Below are 20,000 nucleotides of genomic sequence, written 5' to 3'. Positions count from 1 at the left end.
TGTCCCATGTACCCTGAGCTCCCTCTGCTGCCCAGTTAGTGTTGTGATGCTTGAGATGTTTGACCATTTAGCCTTCACTGTGTCTCCTGGTAAGTTTCCTACATTTACATGTCATTGTCCTCAGGTTTCAGATTGTTCAGTTAAAGTACACCCAGCTGGTTGAGCTATTGTGGTTTCAATGTATCAATATGTGAAAACTGAGTTGTTGCTAAGACTCTCATCACAAGACTTCTTTGCCACCTAACACAGGTTGTGTTTCCTAGAACCTGATAGATCTAGAAACTTGATATCTGCAGACCTGAAAGTTAGACATAGCACTTTGAGACATTGCACATAGCTTTCCCAACTCATGACTGGTCTGTAGCAGCTCTACCTGAGCAATCACACCTAGGAATAAAGGGGGGGGATATAATTTAAAACCATTCTAAGATGAAAATCATTGTTTTTGACATGAAGGTGCTTACAGGGTAGGACATTCATGTCACCAGGAAGAATCCAGAAGGGTGTTACCTCCACAGGCATCTATGATCAACATGGTAAGGATGAAGACCTAAGAAGTCTGACTTTCATTTGTGACTTGGAGCTCTGTTACCATATTTTACTCTAGGTGATTCACATGTGCTGTGCATGTGGAAGCAGAAGGAGGATGGTTCTGAGTAGGAGCAGCTGAGTAATGGCCTCTAGAGGGAATTTTTCTGACCTTTGTTCTGTGAGGTCAATCTCTACCCTTCATCATTTGCACTCACTATGGACAAACAATTTCTTCCTGAAAACCATGTGTAGATTTGTAGAAATGCAGACAGTTGGCCTGAGGTGTGAGCCATAACGAAGGGAATTCCTGGGGATACTATTTTTCTTGGAATGTTCCACTTTCTCTCTGGGCAGCCCAGTTCTACCCTTAGTACAAGGGTACCCCATGAGATGTGCAGGCTGTAGGGTTAAAGTGGGAGGTAAAATGATGAACATTTCTGAGAATCCGCTTCTCTTCAAAACAAAACAAATCACTTTTATTGGCACTTTTCAAGTTATCGTATAATTCAATACCTCAATCATATCAAGAAGAGTTGTATAATCTCTACCACAGTCAATTATGGAACAATTTTCCCCTCCATAATCATTATTCATGTAATATATTTCACATACTTGCAAAAATGTATGTAACAAAACTTTCACCAGTTCAACAACTTCTGCATGTGTAATTCAGTGCCACTGAGTATTCTTTTCATGTTGTACAACCATTATTTTAATCACCCTGCATATTTTTCCACCACCATTAAAATTAATTCACTATCCCCTAAACAAAAACTCTTCCTCCTTCACACATGGTAACCATAGATCAAGTCCCCCCCCTTTCTTTTGTAATGTTCCTGATATAACATTCAGATTTCCATACTTAAAACACTTCTAGAAAAGAGTTGTATATCCATTGTCAAATAAGCTTAATGCTCACTCGTGCCTCACAGATCCACTAATTACTCCCTAATTCCCCTCCCCCTTCCATATAAACCATTGCCTCCATGCATCCACTTCTTTTTTGCTTCCAAACAGGGAGACAATAACAAAAACAATTAAAAACCCATAAAAGAAACATAAAGAAAAATAATAATAACATAAAGATACAAATCTAAGTAGAGTATAAAACAGAGAAGGCACCTACTTCTCTTTTCCTGTCCTCCTCTTCATCTGCCTCCTTGGATGCTGTGGTAGTTGCATAATCTGTTGTCAATTTGAGACTTAAGAATGAAGGGGTGGAGTTTAGTCTGTCAGTGCGGGTGCAGTTTGATGACCTCATTTGGAGGCATTGAGGAGATAAATAGTTACCTGGAGGCGGGACACAAGCTCATGTCCTGTGAGACATTCCTGTGAACAAGACACATGAAGCGACACTAGAGCCCTGGAGCTGAAGGAGCCACGTGGAGACCCTTGACAGCATTGAGATGTTTCCACCTCCACTGGATCCAAAAGAATTTCCACTCACTGGCATGTGGTCTTCCTTCATTCGACATCATTGTATATGTTGTGTGAGTCTGAAAAGAATTTATAGTCTGGTATTGGATATATGGGCTAATTTCAGACTTAGTGACTTCAACTGGACTGGGCAGGTATGCTTTCTTAATGTACAATTGCTCTTTGATATAAAGTTCTCTCTTGTACACATATGAATGTCTATGAATTTTTTCCCTAGTCAACCCAGAGTAACACAGTTGTGGAGTTTCACATGTTCACTTTCCAGGCACTAGGTAGAGGTGCCCATGGTTTATGACAAGATTTAGCTAGATCCATCCTCTAGGTGATCATATTCTGAGTACAAGATCTTAACATGGCTCTGTTCAATACTTACCTTCATTGAAAAATGAATGAAGATAAGGGCATTACAGCAAAGTGGGGTGAAAAAAAGCAGATGGTGCCAGGCTATCAATTATCTGGGGTCTAAAAGGCTTGTCTTCAAAGAAGCAGCCATCTAAGTCAGGTGTCAAGGAAGTCCACAATGAAGAAGCACACCAGCATGTGGGATCCAAAGATAGTGACAATTAAATTCAAATGTAATGAAGGAAAAAGTCCCAGAGCTCAAATGATGAACATCCATCTTGTCGAAGGGTAGGTGAACCGTGAGAACTCAAAATCCATCTGAAGAATATCTAGTCATATTAAACCTCTGGTACATCCCCTTGAAAAGGTTTACCATCAGACAGAGATGATTGTGAACTTGATCACAGTGGATCAGACCATGGCATAATATGACAATTGGTCAGTTGACCTACCTCTCGATCCAACCTGTACTTGCTCTAAGGTAAAGTATTTCCCACTTGTTCCATAACAGTATTTTTTTTTGCTGAACTTTAAAATATTGATGGTAGTCTTTCCTTTCTCATTCTTTATTTTCATTTTTATCTTTATATTATTATTATTTTCTTCTTGCAGCTTTATTTTAGTTTTGGTTTTGGTTGTTTCTATTGGGTTTCCAAAGTTGTAACGCACAGACACGGATCCCTAGAGACAATAACTGATGCAATGGTCTATAGGGCCCTAGGGGAGTAGAGGAGTAGCAAGGGTGAGGAAATTTTGGGAGCAAACAATGAATGTGGGAGGGGGAAAGAACATAAGAATTCATTATGATATATATGCATATATACATATATATTTTACAACACTTTAAACATTAAGTCAGTGAATATTTTTTTAACATTTTATTTTATTTTTTCAATCTTTTTATTGGGGCTCATAAGGCTCTTATCACAATCTGTACATACATCAATTGAGCAAAGCACCCTTATACATTCGTTGCACTCGTCATTCTCATAATTCACCTTCCACTTGGGTTTCTGGAATCAGCTCGGTTTCCCTTTTTTGCCCCTGTCCCCCTCCCTCCCCGATGCCACCCCTGGTCCCTTGATAGTTTATAAATAATTATTATATCTTATCTTACACTCCCCGGCGTCTTCCCCTTACCCACCTCCCCATTGCCCATCTCCAAGAGAGGAGGTTACACATAGGTCTCCGAGATCGGTTCTCCCTTTCTACACCCCCTTCCCTCCTGGTGTCGCCACTCCCACCGCTGGTGTTGAGGGGTTCGTCTGTCCTAGATTCCCTGTGTTTCCAGATCCCTACTGCACTGCTGTACATCCTCTGGTATAACCAGGTCCGCTAGGTAAAATTGGGGTCATGATAATTGGGAGGGGAGGAAGCGTTCAGGAACTAGAGGAAGGTTTTTAGTTTCATTGTTGCTACACTGAACCCTGAGTGACTCATCTCCTCCCCACTACCCCTCTGGAAGGGATGGGATCTCCAGCTGTCTACAGTTGAGCATTGGGTCCCCATCATTTACTCCCCCTCTTTCACGGTGATATGATTCTCACCACCACCCCACCTTTGTTGTTGGAGACCTGGTCTCCTCTGCCCTTCATGATCACCTATATGTTGGTGTGCTGCTTCCGTGTGAGCTTGGTTGCTTCTGGGCTAGATGGCCGCTTGTTTGCTTTCAAGCCTTTAAGTCCCCAGACGCTATGTCTCTCAGTAGCCGGGCACCATCAGCCTTCTTCACCACACTTGCTTATGCACACTTTCGTCTTCAGTGATTATGTGAGGAAGGTGATCACACAATGATTGTTTTTGTTCCTTGGTGTCTGCTACATGGTCCATTCAACACCTTGTATTCGCTTAGGCCGTGTGCTTCTTCTCTTTTGACTTTGTTGCTTCTGAGCTAGATGGCCGCTTATTTGCCTTCAAGCCTTTAAGACCCCAGACGCTATATATTTTTGATAGCCAGGAACCATCAGCTTGTCTGCTAGCTTAAGGTGGGTCTCTTGCAGGAAGCAGATTGATGGGTTATGTTTTCTAATCCAGTCCTCCAGCCTCTTACTTTTAATGTACGAATTGAGCCCATTGGTATTCAGAGTGATTATTACTATCTCTGGCTTCATAGTTTCCATACTCTGTTTTGTGTTTTGGGTCTTTACCTATCTCCCTTCATATCAGTGTGCTGCGTTTGAGTGAGGGTTTCTATCATGTCCTCTTTTCCATCTGAGACCCTGTTGTCCTGGTACTTGTTGCTGGCATGTTAACTTCTAGATGGAGATGGGATATATGGTGGCCTCCCGATGGTTCTAGTTGGAGCTTGATCTTCTGGCCATAGTGAGTCCGCCAGTATCTTCTGCAGGGTTGGGTGACTTGAAGCATATTTTTGAGTTCTTCCTTGTCCTGGAAGACCCTTACCCTCTATCTTAATGGATAACTTGGCAGGGTATAGGATTCTGGGTGAGGCATTTTTATCTTTCAGTTTTTGGAAGATGTTGCTCCTTTCTCTCCTCCTTCATGGTTTCTGCTGATAAGTCTGAGCATATTCTTACCTGCGCTCCTTTGTATGTGACTGTCTTCATTTCTCTTGCTGCTCATAAATTTTCTCTTTTTCCTCTAAGTTGGATATTTTTACTATTATATGTCTTGGCGTGTTGCTCTTGGTGTTTACCTTAGCCGGCGTCCTCTCTGCTTCCTGTATGAAAGTCTGATTCTCCTTTGCTAGGTTGGGAAAATCTTCTTCCAGAAATTCCTTTGCTATCTTTGCTGTCCATTTTTGTGTTATGTTGTGTTCCGGTAGACCGATTATTCGAACATTATTCCTCTTCATAGCATCTGTCATTGATCTCAGGCTGTCTTCTGTTTCTTTAATTTTCCCATCTGATTGTTTTTCTTGCTTGCTTCGTTCGGTTTGAGTGTCCTCAGTTCACTGATACGGTTCTCAGCCTCCTCAAGCCTAGATGTAGCTTCTGTGACCTTTTGTGTGGCCTCTGCTACCTCCTCTGTTAGTTTCTGCAGTTCCCTTTGGTGGGTAGAATTCATCCCCTCTATTGTGGACTTCATCCCTTCTATTGTTGCATCCTTATTCTGGGTTGCTTCTCTTAGCTCCTGTATTACTGCAAGCAGAGTTCTGAAGATTTCCTTTTGTGGCTGATCCATATCTGTTTCTTCTATGAGTGACATTAGGTCTGTTTAAGTGCCTCGTTTCTCTTATTTCTTTGTTGGGAGTGATGTGGTCTGTTGATTTTTTCTTGATTCTTTCATAGGCCCCATGCTTCTGGGAGACCGGGGTAACCTTATCTATGTTATTGTTAAGGATTCTTTCAGGCAATTGCCTATGACCTACTGTAAGGGTGGGTCAGACTGCTGTGTAGACCGAGTTCCCTGTCGGGTTAGTAACCCGCAGTGCAGAGATGTATCAGCAGCTGGAATGGCAGCTGGAGCCTCAGTGAGTGTCCTCAGGCTGCTTTGACCAGGTGTGACAGGGGACCCTTAGCAACCCCCTTTATGGGGAGTGGAGGTTAGTAATAAAAAGGATTTAAAAGGTTAACGATTTAAAAATAGTTTTTAACAAAATATTGGGAAGGAGGAAGAAAAAAATTGGAGAGAGAGGGAGGAGAATCTGTAATAGAAGAGGGACAAGCTGTGATACTAGTAGAGGTGGAAGGAGAAGAAAAAAGAGAGAGAAGGAGAATCTATAGAAAAGGGGCAGAAGAGAAATAAAAGCTTTAATGAAAAAGTAGGAAGGAAGGAGAGAGAGAATACAGCACAGAAAGAGTTTGAGGCGGTGGCTGGGCACCATCTAACTCTCCTGGCCTCCAGGACAAGGATGGAGGGCTGTGGTGTTGGTGGTCCGTTAGTCCTGTGGACTGCTTTGTTTCAGTTTTTGATTTTCTTCACTCGTCAACTCCAGATGGAGAGAAGGGATCTAGTTGCTAGAGGTGGCTTTGCAATGGAGACAAACATTTTATACTAAAGTGAGATTCTTACGTGACATTTGCGTGACTGCAGCAGCCCCTGCTCATCTTCCTCCGTACTCACCCTAGCTGACCACCTTCCTGCCTCAGAGGATGGGGCACTCCCTCTGCCCGTCCACCCTCAGGTCCTCACTTTCAGCCCCACAGGATCCTGTGGTATCAATCCCCCCCCCTATCAGCCCCACCCCCAGCCTACACAAGGATTACAAACCCTTGCTCCACTCAGATTCTCTGTAGCTAGTGTCACCACCCTGTGTTCCTCAGAGTGTGCTCTGCACCCATGAGATTATTGATTGGTTTCCACCCATAGTGACCCTGTGTGTCCCACAGGGCTTGCTCTGGGGGCAGCTCTCACAGGGCGAAACCAGGAAGAGGAGGGGAGGGAGCAGTTGGGCAGAAGAAGCTGTGATGGACCCCACAGAGCCAGACTGCCGATGGAGGACAGGACCCTGTGGCTGTTTCCCCGAAGGTGTGCCCCTCAGGGCAGATCAATGCTCTGGAGACCCCACCGCAGGTGGAGGCCCCTCGACCCCTCCTCAGTCCCGCACTCCACACCCTCACCTACATTTGGAGCTGGGTGAGCTTCTCCTCCTGGGCCACCAGCTGCCTTTCCAAGTCCTGGTGCCAGGCATGTGGCCCTCTAAGTGGCGGATCCCTGCTCACCCCACAGTCAGGGTCTAGCAGGAGGTCCTCTCAGGAGGCCATCCAGACCTCGGCCTGACCCAGCATTCCCCGTAGCTCCTCCTAGTCCTGGCTCACCTGGCAGTGGTCCTGGTGAAGGGCCCAGGCCATCTGGAGCTCCTGCAGCTGCCTGTCCAGTTCCCAGAGACACTGTGACCTGCTGGGCAGAGGGCTGTTGGGAGGGGCGCAGGGTGTCGCCTGGGTGGGATAGGGCTGGGTTACCGTGGAGCAGGGAGCAGCAGGAAAGGGAGCTCTGGCCACGCACCACCCTGGCCCTAGACCTCAGCGCGCACTTCTCTGGGTCCATGACGTAGCTGGTGTCCAGCAGCTGCTACCCCGCCGGCCGCACTGCCTGGGCTCTCAGGCAGAGCTCCTGCCCCAGTGTCTCCTTGGCCCCAGCTGGCCCTTCTGAGGATATAGACTAGCGCCTGCTTCTCTTGAGCCTGAGTGCTGGGTGGGGGACAGGGCATGGGAACAGGTCTCAGGGCCAGAGGGCAGAACAGGGAGGAGGCAGGGAAGAGCTGGGTGCCCCCACCCGCATGGGACAGAGCGAGCCCCCATCCAGGTGGGGTGGCACATACAGCAGTTCCTGGCAATGTCTGAGGAAGGCGTGGCCATGGGCTACCCACTCCAGCTGCTGGCCCTTCTCCCAGGCCTTCATGTTCAGGTGGCCCAGGCCTCCAGCACCTCAGCCAGCTGCTCGGCCAGGCCCTCCTGGACCGCAGGGTGTACCTGGATGGCCTCCATCCCCATCTGAACCACCACCTCGTCCACAGCCACCAGCTCCCTCTGCAGCTGGCAGAGAGCAGGCTGAATGCTCCTCCACCCAGGACTCTGCAGGCCATCCTGGCTGTACCCCAGCCTAGGTCAAGCCCAGGCCCGTCACCCCCAATCCCAGAGGGGGAAGGGGCGGGCTGCAGTCCTGCCTGGGGTCAGCTGGGAGTGAGGGTTCCTCATCCATCCATTGCCTACAGAAGAGGGGTTCTTGCGGGGGGGAGGGACTGGGGCCCTCCCCTGCAGGAGGCGGTGCTGGCGCTGCAGGACCTCCACAGACACCAGGTCGTGGCCAAGGACAGCACCCTCCACCAGGACCACCTTCTGCATGTGGCCCCACAGCTCGAGCGCCGCCTTGTGGAAGTCGAGGGCACAGCGGGAAGGAGGGCCAGCAACTTTCTCCCTTAGAACAGGGCCACCTCCTTTTGAGCAAAGACTGTGGCTTGGGGATTTGTGGGGCTTTAACACGGAGGGAAATAGGACGAAGACTCTATTCCCTAACTTATAACAGGGAGAATCTGGAAAGCTGGTATTCCACGGTAGGAAAGCCTCTACTTTGGTAAGTTAGAGGTAAAGTCCAAGTACATTATCCTGCTTTAAAAATCATTCCCACTGATTCTCCGTTAACAGCTAGGCTGCCTTAATGTGAGCACATGGCTGATTGTATCTCTGTGTAGAAGCAGATATGATCCTTTTGCCCTCTCTTCCCACCGTGACACCCAGCCCCCCTTGTAGCTTCCCCCAATGCAGGTATTAGCTTTCCTCACCTTGGTGAGCTCAAGTACAGGGGCCTTACGATAGATACCGCCCACCTTGTGACCCATGTCACTACTGAAGAGGTGTGTCTCCAGGCTCCCTATACACGTCCCAAGATAGCAAAGGTTCCACTTCTCCCAGTTCCACGTGGTCCATCAAGAGGAGCTGACGTGAGCATGCCTAATAAAACATGTCTGACTCGTATTGTATTCTCTCGCCCCTGTCTTTCCTGTCCTCTGTGCCTTTTCCGTGACCTTTACCTATTATCATCGCTGTACATTCGCGCCTTCTGGCCCTTCGGTGGTTAGAAGATGGATGGTTTCCTCTGATCACAGCAGGTTCCTGATGAGGCCCGGGGGCCACAGGCAGGGCCCGAGGGAGGAAAGGGTCTTGACACGCATGTTGGGAGGAAGGCAAAAAGATGGGGAGCCCTGAGCACATGAGACGGCGGCTCAGGGAGCGAGTGGGCTGCCTGTCAGGGGGTCTGCCTGTAGCACCTCCAACAGTCAGTGAGGAGAGGGCTGGCCCCGGGGCCACCCAGCCCCAGGATTTCGGTTGCAGGACCTGTCAGGTGCTCAGTGCACTGAGACACCAGATCCCGAGAAAGGAGGGTGTGGGGAGGGGCGGCAGGGAGCTCTAAGAGTGGCGGTCAGCAAGAAGACCAGCAGGGCCTGTGCCCCCAACGAAACTGCGGCCCGTGCTCAGGGAGCATTGGGAGAGCCCACTTCGTGGTCCTGCCACAAGGAGTGACCTGCGCTGAACGACACCAAACTGGGGGCAGGAAGGAGCGTGGTTGGACGGGGAAGGATGATTGATGCTGGGAGCTGGAGTCAGCCATGCCCCTTCATACAAACATGTGCACACGAGAATACACACAGAAGTATGCATGCACACACCCACATGCCCACCCCTACACATGAGCACACACACACACGCACACACATGCACACACATCTGGGGTAGGCCCCTTTGTCCCGAGCCCCTTGGCTGTCACTGGCCTGTCCCTCTGAGCACCCACCTCTGTGCGGGCTTTCATTGCCTTGTCCAGCCTCACCCATGTGGCCTCAACGCAGCTCCTGTGGACTTGACTCTGGGCCATGGAGCTGGGGGAGGCGAGTTCCAGGGCACCTGCCAGCCAGCTCCCCCAGGGCCTGCACCCTGGCAGCCCCACACTCTGCCCTTTCTTCCGGAAGACCTTGAACTTCTCTTCCAGCATCTGCCAAAGGTGGGGCTGGACAGGGTCAATGTGGATGGGGTTCAGGCAGCTCCTAAAACTCACGAAAGGGCCAGCTGGCCCCAATAGCTCCCACATCCCTCAGCCTTGGTTCTAGAATTCTGCAGGGCATCTCCTGCCCCCTCAGCCCACCCAGCATCTACCCTACCCTCCGTTCCTCCATCCACTTTCCCGGTACGACTCACTTCCACACCCTCCAGGTCCTGCCCACACTGTCTCTGGAGAGGGCCCGAGTTCAGGGAACCCAGGGCAGCCCCTGCTGTCTGCGGCCTGTGGAGGAGGCAAAGCTGGGTCGGTGGATCAGGGATCCTGGTTACAAAGCCCATTTAGCAGGGTCACTTTCTCAAGCCAGGGGCTCCCTGCACCTTCAGGGGCGTTCTGGGAAGAGTTGAGCTGGGCTGAGGATGCCCTGCACAGCACCAGGCTGACCCAGGTCACAGTACAAGCTACTGCGTTTCCAGCCCAGATGGAGCTTAGGCGAGATAACGATTTGCCCATGATCCTAGCCCAGAGGCTGGCCCGGAGTCTCAGGGGCCCTGCATTTGCTGCATGCAAGAACCATGGAGGGGTGCAGCTTCTACCTTTGAAGGGTGTGCAGTCTCCTCCAAACACACAGCATGCCTGGGTGGCACACAACGTGGCTACCTGCGGAGTGCCGGGCTTTAGAATGACCCACATACTGACTCATGGGGATCCTCCAGAGGGTTTGCAAGCCAGTAAATCTTTCCAAGAGCAGGGAACCTCTTCTTTCTCCTGAGGAGCAGTTAGTGGGACTGAACCAGGCAACAGCCCAACACTTCCCAAGCAGGCCTCCTGGAGCATCGTTAGAGCAAGGGGTAAACTGCTAGTGATAATGGGCTCCTGGGAGGAGAGTTTGCAGAAAGGCCTGAAGCGCTGAGCAAGATCTCAGGACGGTGGCCCTCTGGGAGCTTAGGACAAGTTCTAAACCCAGCCAGGAAGCTGAAGGGCTGACCAGACAGAAGCTGAGGGGGAGGAATGAGCATGCTGGGATAACTGCTGACCCCCGCCTGGGGGCAGGGCTTCCTGGTTGGAGCTGTGGGAGCTGACTCAGGCCAGACCCCACTTGCTCTGAGACACTGAGGCCACCCTCAAAGTTCACAGCCAACTGTCTCACGTGCTCATCCATATCCAGGTGGGTGCCTGGAGGAGGGGGTGGCTTCTGCAAGTGCTGCCACCCCAGGCCCAGAGTCCCACCCTCAATGCCTGGGCCCTTGGCCACCATGCTGTCTCAGGAGAAAGCCACAAGCCTCCCAGATGCTGTGTCCCACTGGGTGGAGGCCCCCCTGAGGAGATATGGATCGCACCAATGAATCACACAATGTGCCTCTGACCCCTTGAGGTCTCATCACCGCCCACTATCATCACCCCAGTGCCGCTTCCCACTCTGGACTAGAGTGCATAGGTATTAGCAAGAGATAAAACTCACAACACATGGAACCCAGGAACAGGAATGGGAATAGAGATACCAAATGACATATAACCGCACACCCCTCGCAGGGAGAGGAGCAACAGAAAGCTGAGGATAAAAGAGACAATGGTCGATGTGAGATATGAAAATAATAACAATCTATAATCTATCAAGGAACCACGAGTGGGGGAGGAGGAAAAAGAGGGGAGCTGGTCCCAAGGGCTCAATAGAAAGTAAATGTCTAGAAAAGAATGCTGGCAATATACGTATGACTATGTCAGATACAATTGGTGTATGGATTGTAACAAGAGTTGTAAGAGCCCCCAATAAGGACACACTGAGGATGACAAAATACACCACTGAAAACCTTATGCTAATCATTGATACACTGTCAGGTAGTGGAGGACTAGTAAAACTAGGCAGAACCTTGTCAGAGAGAGGACCAGATGACGAACACTTTTGGTCAGATTAAAGGGGAGGATCAGTGACAAAGAGCCAGGCCGTTTGCAGGATGCATGGCCACGGGAGCTGCAACGATGGGTTCAAACATCAGAAAGAAATGAGGGTGGCCCAGGACTGGCAAGCCTTTCCTTGTCCTGTACATTGGGGTTGCTTTGAAGCAGACCAACTGGACAGCACCTACCAACAAGACCAACCGAGGAAGAGGAAGCCACTATGGTCCCAGAAACAGACATCACTAGGACGTGTCAGGAGACTTTTATAAAGGTAACCAATGGCCTGGCCCTTCATCACAGAAAGCTGGGGAAGCACCATTGTCCTGGTTTACCAGACGTTCCCCAGATAAATTACTGTCCAGCTGCCCATAGGAAGGAGAAATACCTATAGACATGACGGAAGGGAGGTTCACTCCGCTATGGGAATGTGCTAATCTGTGCACTGAAATGTTGAAATCCACAGACACACGTGTATAAAAGAGATTTGTAATTTTTTTTGTTTTATTTTATTTTTTTATTTTATTTGAGAGTTGTAATTAAATGTTTTACCGTGGAAGACGGGTCACCACAGAGCTGTCTCTTTTGTGTTGAGACAAACTTTGCTGAATTTACCTGCCAGCAGTTGCGAGTCCTCCCTTTCTTTTAAGGTCGATGGAAACGCACGAGTGTAAGGAGAACGGTGAATGGTGGCCATTCATAACCCAGGATCATCAGAAACCACAGAGTAAATTTTAGGAACGTAGACGTAGGACAGCGGAGAAAACTTCACTCAGGGACTTCAGTGAACTCTCCTTACAATGCTGAGGCCTGACACGCCTAGTGCCTGGGGGCAACCGGGCTCCTGCCCTAGGTAGTTTTGTTGAGCGTGCCTCCCTCAGGTGATGCCTTTTTTCTCCCAGCAATATTGCTCTGTGAAATTCTGCCCATGATGAAAACTATTTGCCATGGGTATGTCTTTTCACATCATTGGCCTCCTCTTCGAAGTACAAATGCTTTTCTAAACGGGTGCTGCCTCCCTGAGCTTTCCTTTGTCTTGGCTCAATCGATGCAGATTCCTGTGCTGAATAAGTGATGGACTAGCACAGCTGGGTGCTTGTCAGTATAGCCAGCACACTCAGCAATTTCGTTTGTCAAGACCCACCTGGCTTGATCAAGATTCCTTATTCCCGTGAAAACGATTTTTATCCAAATTCTAGAGGAGCACCAGTGTGCCTCTGGGAACTACACCTGGGCCTGCTGAACAGAGGCTCCGGAGTTTTCATTTTCTGACTAAAATTCAACACGGAATTTCATGGATCTAAGGAAACCGTGAATTGTGGACGTACCAGATTCTCACATCTTCATTGTCTAATGCAAGCTTAAGTTTCCCAGTCTGATCCGGCTGCCACTTCATTTCTGGCAATGACCATTCAATTGTGGACGTTCAGCTTTCTTCGGAATTCTCTTATATCGGCATGTTCCCGCGCAACATTAAGACCACTCGGGAGAGAGGGGGAAGATGGCCGACAGGGACACCCGCATACTCTGAGAGCTCCTCCAAACAAAGCGGGATTGATGACCAGGTAGCTGAATAGTAAGAGTCTGGTGAGTGAAATATCCCCCTGGGACAGCACCCCAGTCCTACCCCACGTATTTGTCCGGAGCAGGGGTCTAGGTGAAAGAGGACCGGACTCGTGGGACGTCTCTGGCCACTAAGCTGCCGTGAGCTCATTGGCGACCGGCTTAGGCTCCATCCCCAAACCGGACGCCAGCCCAGAGCTGTTTGCCTGCCCTGCCTACTCCAGCGGCCCACTCCCCACTCCCCACTCGCGGATCTCCAATGGGAGAGAAGCTTTCCTCTCCCGCAGTTCCCCTCTCCCCGCAGGGCAGCGATCTGCCCTCGGGCCCACGTCCCTCCCTCCATTCATCCAAGCTCAGGGGAGCGGACCCGCGGATTGTCTGGCGACCCCCACGGGGGACCATCCACCCGCACTGCTGCCGCGGACCTCTCCACCTGCCCTCCGTGCGCTGGCCTCCCACCCCCGCCCGCCCTCGCCAGCCCCTGGCAGCCTAGCGCCAGCTCCACTCCTGGCGGGGACCCTGCGCTGAGCACTTCCCGCCAACAGGAGCCATAGCCCAACCCGCGCCTGTCCCGGACCCTGAGCTTCCGCGGAGCGCCGCGCCCCGCGCTGCTGAGTCTGCCCACCAAGGGCCGCCCCTGCGCAAGGCACAAGAGTAGGTGCCCTCCCCAGGGTGCTGCGGGGACCCCGGCGGCCGCGACTCTGAGCCTGAGCAGAGGAAGGGCGCCATTACCCCCTGCGGTTTCGCGCCAAGCCTCCTTTGCCGGCGCCATTACCCCCTGCGGTTTCGCGCCAAAAGGGCGGAGAGCGAACACCATTGTTCCCTGCAGTGTCCCGCAGCTGCCTGCGCAGCTATCCAAGGGGCCTCCCCGCGCCCGCTCACAGCCCGGGCAGATCAAACACTCCACCTGCAGTGGAGCCTGGGTCTCGGCTTTGCAGTCCCTGAGGAGCCGTCAGTGAGCTCCAGCCAGCTCTCACCACCTGGGGCCCTGTTGGGTCCCCAGTGCCAGCCCTAAGCCTGCCGCAGCCCGCCCCAGCCACCCCAGGAGACGGCACAGTGGCCTGAGCCTCCACACAATAAGGTTACTCCTGTCTCCCAGAAGCATGGGGCCTATTAAAGGATCAAGGAAAAATCAACAGACCACATCACTCCCAACAAAAAAATCAGAAAAACGAGGCACTTTAACAGACCTAACGTCACTCATAGAAGAAACAGATATAGATCAGCCACAAAAGGAAATCTTCAGAACTCTGCTTGCAGTAATACAGGAGCTAAGAGAAGCAAACCAAAATAAGGATGCAACGATAGAAGGGATGAAATGCACAATAGAGGGGATGAAGTCCACAATAGAGGGGATGAATACTATCCACCAAAAGGAACTGCAGAAACTAACAGAGGAGGTAGCAGAGGCCACACAAAAGGTCACAGAAGCTATATCTAGGCTTGAGGAGGCTGAGAACCGTATCAGTGAACTCGAGGACGCTCAAACCAAACGAAGCAAGCGAGAAAAACAATCAGATAGGAAAATTAAAGAAACAGAAGACAGCCTGAGATCAATGACAGATGCTATGAAGAGGAATAATATTCGAATAATCGGTCTACCGGAACACAACATAACACACAAATCGACCGCCAAGATAGCAAAGGAATTCCTGGAAGAAAATTTCCCCAACCTAACAAAGGAGAATCCGACTCTCATACAGGAAGCAGAGAGGACGCCGGCTAAGCTAAACACCAAGAAGAACACGCCAAGGCATATAATTGTAAAATTATCCAACTTAGAGGAAAAAGAGAAAATTCTACGAGCATCAAGAGAAAGGAAGACAGTCACATACAAAGGAGCGCAGGTAAGGTTATGCTCAGACTTATCAGCTGAAACCATGAAGAGGAGGAGAGAATGGAGCAGCATCTTCCAAAAACTGAAAGATAAAAATGCCTCCCCCAGAATCCTATACCCTGCCAAGTTATCCATTAAGATAGAGGCTAAGATAAGGGTCTTCCAGGACAAGGAAGAACTCAAAAAATATACTGCAAGTCACCCGACCCTGCAGAACATACTGGCTGACTCACTATGGCCAGAAGATCAAGCTCCAACTAGAACCTCCAGGAGACCACCATATAGCCCATCTCCATCTAGAAGCCAACATGCCAGCAACACGTACCAGGACAACACGGTCTCAGATGGAAAAGAGGACAGGATAGAAACCCTCCACTCAAACGCAGTACACTGATATGAAGGAAGATAGGCAAAGACCCAAAACACAAAACAGAATATGGCAACCATGAAGCCAGAGATTGTAATAATCACTTTGAATACAAATGGGCTCAATTCATATGTTAAAAGAAAGAGGCTGGAGGATTGGATTAGAAAACATAACCCATCAATCTGCTGCCTGCAAGAGACACACCTTAAGCAAGCAGACAAGCATATGCTGAGAATAAAGGGCTGGCAGAAAGTTTACCAAGCAAATGGTAACTCCAAGAAGGCAGGAGTGGCTATCTTAATCTCCGACAAAATGGATCTCAAGATCCAAAACATAAAAAGAGACAAAGAGGGACATTACATAATGCTCAAAGGCTCAGTAAACCAGGAAGCAATAAGCATACTGAATATTTACGCACCTAATAATGGTGCGGCAAATTTCGTCAAACAAACTATTAAAAAAATGACAGAAGAAATCACGGAAACAACAATAATAGTGGGGGACTTCAACACTCCACTATCAGAGAAAGACAGGTCACAGGGAAAGAAGCTCAGCAAAGAGGCCAGAGAGCTAAACAATGTAATTAGGCAACAGGGCCTGATAGACATCTATAGAGCCTTTCATCCAAAAGCAAAAGGTTTCACATTCTTCTCCAATCCACACGGATCTTTCTCAAGAATAGATCACATGCTGGGGCACAAGGCCAGCCTGAGTAAATTCAAACACATAGATATTATCCAGACGTCTTTCTCAGACCACCATGCCATAAAGCTGGAGATTAATAGGAGGGCACCCAGAAAAGCAACGGCCACCAATTGGAGAATAAACAACGATCTCCTGCGACATGAGTGGGTTAAGGTCCAGATCAGAGAGGATATCAGGAAATTTCTAGAAACTAATGAGAACGAGCATACAACATATCAAAACTTATGGGACACTGCAAAGGCAGTTATCAGAGGTAGCTTGATATCACTGAATGCATACATGAAAAAAGAAGAAAGGCGTATGACAGATATGTTAACACAAAACCTCCAACAACTAGAACAGAGTCAACAGAACTACCCCTCCAATAGCAAGAGAAAAGAAATAATAAAAATCAGGGCGGAGTTAAACCAGTGGGAAGACAAAAGAACAATGCAAAGGATTAACGCAACTAGAAGCTGGTTTTATGAACGAATTAATAAAATTGACACTCCCCTGGCAGAGCTTACCAAAGATAGAAAGGAACAATCATCAATAGCCAGGATGAGGGATGAATCGGGGGCAATAACAACAGACCCCAATGAGATAAAAAGGATAATCACAAAGTACTATGAAGGTTTGTATTCTAATGAATTCAGAAACCTGGAAGACATGGATAAATATTTAGAAAAACAATCTATCCCTAGATTATCTGAGACAGAGATCAAGAACCTCAACAAACCCATAGCGAAGGAAGAAATAGAGAGTGTCATCAAAAACCTACCAAGGAAAAAGGCCCCAGGGCCAGATGGCTACACAGCAGAATTTTACCAAACATTCAGGGAAGAGCTGACACCGATCCTCCACAAAGTATTCCAGAACATAGAAAAGAACGGCAAGCTCCCAAACTCATTTTACGAAGCCAGCATTACTTTGATACCCAAACAGGGAAAAGACCCCACAAGTGTAGAGAATTATAGACCAATATCTCTAATGAACATAGATGCAAAAATCCTTAACAAAATATTGGCCAATAGAATACAAAGGAACATCAAACATATCATTCACCACGACCAAGTAGGATTCATCCCAGCGATGCAGGGATGGTTTAACATCCGAAAATCCATCAATATCATACACCACATCGAGAAGAAAAAGGATAAAAACCATATGATAATATCCATAGATGCAGAAAAAGCATTTGACAACATCCAGCATCCATTCCTAATCAAAACACTCATGAAGATAGGATTGGAAGGTAAGTTCCTCAAGCTCATACAAGCTATCTATGAAAGACCAACAGCCAACATCATAGTCAATGGAGAAAAGACAAGAACAATACCACTGAAAAAGGGTACAAGACAAGGATGCCCCCTGTCCCCTCTTCTATTCAATATCGTTTTGGAGGTTCTGGCTAACAACATAAGACAGCGGAAGGACATCAAAGGGATCCAGTTGGGAGAGGAGGAGGTGAAACTATCGTTATTTGCAGATGACATGATCCTATACATTGAAGACCCCCAAAACTCCACAGTTGGAATACTTACAGCAATAGAGGAATACGGAAGGGTAGCAGGATACAAGATCAATAAACAGAAGTCGGTAGGGTTTCTATACACATCGGACAGGGCCATGGAAGAGGCGATTAAGAGGGAAGTACCCTTCACAGTAGCCAAGAACAAACTGAAATACCTAGGAATATACTTAACAAAAAATACTAAAGACCTATATAAGCATAATTATAAAACCCTATTACAGGAAACCAAAAGTGACCTTCACAAATGGATGAAGCTCCCCTGCTCATGGTTAGGTAGGCTGAACATAGTAAAGATGACAGTTCTTCCTAAAGCACTCTACAAGTTCAATGCTATACCAATCCAATTACCATCAACCTTCTTCAAAGAATTGGAAAAACTGACCACCAACTTCATATGGAGAGGGAAGAAACCCAGAATTAGCAGAGAACTCCTCAAGAAGAAGGACACAATTGGAGGACTCGCCCTGCCTGATTTTAATGCCTACTACACAGCTACAGTGGTCAAAACAGCATGGTACTGGCACAATGATAGACACTCAGACCAGTGGAAAAGAATAGAAAGCCCAGGAGTAAAATCATCAGCATATAGACAACTGATCTTCGACAAGGGTCCCAAAAACGTCAAGTGGGAAGCAGGTGCCCTCTTTAATAAGTGGTGCTGGAAACAATGGATATCCACATGTAAAAAGTTGAAACAAGACGTCTACCTCACCCCATGCACAAGAATACACTCAAGGTGGATCACAGATCTAGAAGTCAAACCCCAAACCATCAGGACCATTAAGGAAGGAATCGGGACTAATCTCAGAGCACTGACCCAGGGAGCACATAGGCTCACTGCAACAGGGAAGGGGACACACACAGGTGATCTGGAAATCGACAAATGGGATCTAATAAGAATAAAACACCTGTGCACCTCGAAAGACTTTGCCAAGAGGGTGACAAGGCAACCCACAGACTGGGAGAAGATTTTTAGTAATGACACGTCAGACAAAGGGCTCATTACTAAAATCTACAACACCATCATGACCTGCAAAAAGAGGAAAACAGTTAACCCCCTAAGGAAGTGGGCAAAAGAAATGAGAAGAACTTTCACTAGAGAGGAGATCAATATGGCCAATAAATATATGAGAAAGTGCTCGAAGTCCCTTGCCATAAGAGAAATGCAAATCAAAACAACCATGAGATACCACCTAACACCCCTGAGGCTAGCCCAGATCAGTAAATCAGAGAGCAACAAGTGTTGGAGGGGCTGTGGTGAAATAGGAACCCTCCTCCACTGCTGGTGGTCGTGCAGATTTGTACAGACACTGTGGAAAGCAATCTGGCGATACCTAAAGAAAATGGAAATCGATCTACCTTACGACCCAGCCATCCCTCTACTGGGCATATACCCGGTTGAAGCAGCAAATAAAACACGACCAGTCATATGCGCTCCAATGTTTATTGCGGCACAATTCACAATAGCAAAGACTTGGAAACAGCCTAAGTTTCCATCGATAGACGAGTGGATTAGCAAACTTTGGCACATACACACAATGGAGTATTATGCAGCATTGAAAAGCACCGATGAGCACATGAAACACGTTATTTCATGGGAAGAGCTGGAAGGAATTATGCTAAGCGAGGTAAGCCAGTCCCAAAGGGACAGGTACAACATGAGTCCCCTGAGGTAAGTACAATCAGCATGACAGAAATGGGGCATTAATCCACCCAAGGGGAGGTTATTGTTTATATCTCCACAGGGAAAGTGGGACCAGACTTCAACCCAGTGTCGCAAGGTGTGAATGCATTATCCCGGCGTGGAGGACGGAACCGGTGGAGAGGTCTGGGAGGCAGGCCCCAGCTCCATAAATTAAGTGGATTCCTGCCCCTCCCCCGAAAAGAACTTGTTCCAAAGGACGACATTGACCCTGCAGCTATGGGAGATGGTCATATTTGACCAGAGCACACGGGAGCAGATGAAGGGGCAGGAGGAGAGAGTGGAGCACAGCCTGGCCCACCAGGCCGTGATGATGATGTTCCTGAGTAGAGCAGCCAGTCCACAGAGAGAACAACATGGCTGGCCCTACTATGAGACATGATGCCCCTCAGTGACTAAGGGCGATACAGGGGACAGCACCGGAGACACAGTGTGGGAATTGCACCTGTCCTGATCCCACCACACCGAGGCAATGCACTGGGGGAGTGCAGCGGAACAGCAAGGGAATGGAGTGGCAAGGTCCCCAGGGAATGCTGAAAGTGGACTTTGGGGCCAGGGCGTGGTGCCCCAACAGACTGGACTGGAAAACGCTCCTAAGGGCCAGCAAAGATCCCTGAACTAACTACAAGCTTTTCTCTTGTGAACTGTTTTGTTCTGTTCTTTTTCAGTGGTTTGTTTTGGTTGTTTTGTTGTCCGGTTATATACTGTTGCTTTG

The sequence above is a fragment of the Tenrec ecaudatus genome, chromosome 11 (genome assembly GCF_050624435.1).
Source record: "Tenrec ecaudatus isolate mTenEca1 chromosome 11, mTenEca1.hap1, whole genome shotgun sequence".
In the NCBI taxonomy this organism is placed as follows: domain Eukaryota; kingdom Metazoa; phylum Chordata; class Mammalia; order Afrosoricida; family Tenrecidae; genus Tenrec; species Tenrec ecaudatus.
This window is presented reverse-complemented; position numbering follows the sequence as displayed.